Genomic DNA, 2500 nt, shown 5'->3' with positions numbered 1-2500 from the left:
TGCATGTATTAGCTCTAGAATTACCACAGTTATCCAAGTAACGTGGGTACGATCTAAGGAACCATAACTGATTTAATGAGCCATTCGCGGTTTCACCTTAATGCGGCTTGTACTGAGACATGCATGGCTTAATCTTTGAGACAAGCATATGACTACTGGCAGGATCAACCAGGGAGCTGCGTCAACTAGAGCTGAGCAGCCGGCCGCCCGGGAGTGTGTCCCAGGGGCCCGCGCGAACACGCAAGCGTCCGCTCAATTATTCTGCAAACAGGAGGAGGCTGAGCTCCCCTGCACAATACACCTCGAAACCCTCTCAGGTCCCGGCGGCGCGCAGCGCCGTCCTAAGTACTTGGTCGGGTTCGAGAGAGGCGCAATCGCCCGGAGTTAGGCGAGTAGACGCTTTAGGTGCGACCACCCGTGCTCCCAACTGAGCTTGCCGCTGCCGACAGAGGCCCGGGAGCGTGCTGTCGTGGCATTGCCGGCGGGAGACAACACGCGCCACCTACGGTGACCGGCAGCTCCAACGCCAGCGCCACAGAAGGGCAAAGGCCCCACGTGGGTGCCGAAGCGAACTCTCCCAGCACAGCGCACGTGCCAACACGTCTGCACAACTGCGATACAAACCACCAGCGAGAACCGCTGGGGCGACCGAGCAGCAGACGGCGTCGCGGCGCCGAGTGCCGGGCGGCGGCGCATCCTCAACGCACACAGTCCTCAGTCGGACCAGCACACTGCAGATGTCCACCGCGCTTCGCACCGGGCCCGCGAGGACCCACTTTGGCCGCCCGGCGCCGCGCGCAGGGTGCCCCGGCGCGCAGCTGCGCCGCCTGCCGCGTCCGTCGGCCGGCGCGCCTGCCACTGGGCGCCCCCACCAGCCGGCTGTAGCGCGTGCGCCCACGCACCGCGCGGCCAGCACGCCGGGCGGCCACCCCTCACCGGCCGGGGACGGTCCCACCCAGCCACCGCCGCGTATCGCTTCACACACAGATTTGCCCTTACTGATTTACCTCCAGCAACAACTACCGCACCACAATGGGTTTACCAGTTGTTCATTTGCGTAACGTCACCAGCAAACGTAGACGTCCATCCCACTTTGCAAATGCAACGATTATTGCATACCTGTCTGTTAGGTGTCACGACACACTACGTCTGCCCACATACACGCAACAAAATGTGCACGACTAGAGAACACGTGGGAGGTGGCCCCCCTACGTATGCGATGTCCATTACGAGACCGACTGTCAACCAGCATCTGTACCATGTCGCAGATGTGGAACGCGGTGCACCATGCTATCACACTGTGTGAGAAGAGACGACTACGTTTGAATACACGCGCCACTACATCAACAGACGGCTCATGCTGATCGCCATCCAGGGCGTCCGTTACTCCCACACGTCTCTATGGCGTACCACACTGCAATGTAGCTGTTATGGGGAGACGGCACGTGGCTGAGTGCACAACATTTGGACCGTATGGTTCGCTGTTGTTGGGCGCAGTCGTTGTACGGTCACACATGTGCCACAGCGTATCATTCAGTACATACGGACCTATGTGCAGTACAATGTGAGGGTTAAGCTTACGACATCAGCGGACAGTGGACACAGGCTGTACCACGACGTAGACTGAGCGCTTCGACATGCGAATGCCAGTGAACAGCTGCGAAGGGCATTGAACACGCAAGCACCTGAACGACCAGCGTGCGAAGGCAGGGGGGAGGGGGGGGGGCATGTACATCCTGCAGTCGTCCACATTACAGTGTACAGCGGGAGCATGTAAAAAGTAAGCAACACTTGCGAAGTGTTGAACATGAAACGATACACAAGAGGGTGGGCGGTGCGAGTAGCGAACTATATTCAGAGGGTTGTGGTTAGACAACACTAGATTAATGTAACGTGTCATATGCCAATTACAGAGCAGGTTAAGGCACAACGTGGGTTAGGTTAAGGCACAACGTGGGTTAGGTTAAGGCACAACGTGGGTTAGGTTAAGGCACAACGTGGGTTAGGTTAAGGCACAACGTGGGTTAGGTTAAGGCACAACGTGGGTTAGGTTAAGGCACAACGTGGGTTAGGTTAAGGCACAACGTGGGTTAGGTTAAGGCACAACGTGGGTTAGGTTAAGGCACAACGTGGGTTAGGTTAAGGCACAACGTGGGTTAGGTTAAGGCACAACGTGGGTTAGGTTAAGGCACAACGTGGGTTAGGTTAAGGCACAACGTGGGTTAGGTTAAGGCACAACGTGGGTTAGGTTAAGGCACAACTTGGGTTAGGTTAAGGCACAACTTGGGTTAGGTTAAGGCACAACTTGGGTTAGGTTAAGGCACAACTTGGGTTAGGTTAAGGCACAACTTGGGTTAGGTTAAGGCACAACTTGGGTTAGGTTAAGGCACAACTTGGGTTAGGTTAAGGCACAAATTGCGTTACATTGCGGTACAAATTGCGTTACATTGCGGTACAAATTGCGTTACATTGCGGTACAAATTGCGTTACATTGCGTTAC

At 56.0% G+C, this 2500-nt stretch overlaps 1 non-coding gene across 1 annotated transcript in view; it reads right to left on the bottom strand.

Annotated features, from left to right (window-relative positions):
- Positions 1-175, bottom strand: part of LOC126178793 (small subunit ribosomal RNA) — a 1909-nt gene extending 1734 nt beyond the window's left edge. Inside the window, exon 1 of the ribosomal RNA XR_007536648.1 lies at positions 1-175. This exon is cut by the window's left edge and continues 1734 nt beyond it. This is a non-coding gene — a ribosomal RNA (small subunit ribosomal RNA).
- Between the last annotated feature and the right edge of the window lie 2325 nt (positions 176-2500).

This window comes from Schistocerca cancellata, chromosome 3 (assembly GCF_023864275.1).
Source record: "Schistocerca cancellata isolate TAMUIC-IGC-003103 chromosome 3, iqSchCanc2.1, whole genome shotgun sequence".
Lineage (NCBI taxonomy): Eukaryota > Metazoa > Arthropoda > Insecta > Orthoptera > Acrididae > Schistocerca > Schistocerca cancellata.
The sequence above is the reverse complement of the archived record's forward strand: the minus strand, read 5'-3'. Positions and strand labels throughout refer to the sequence as shown.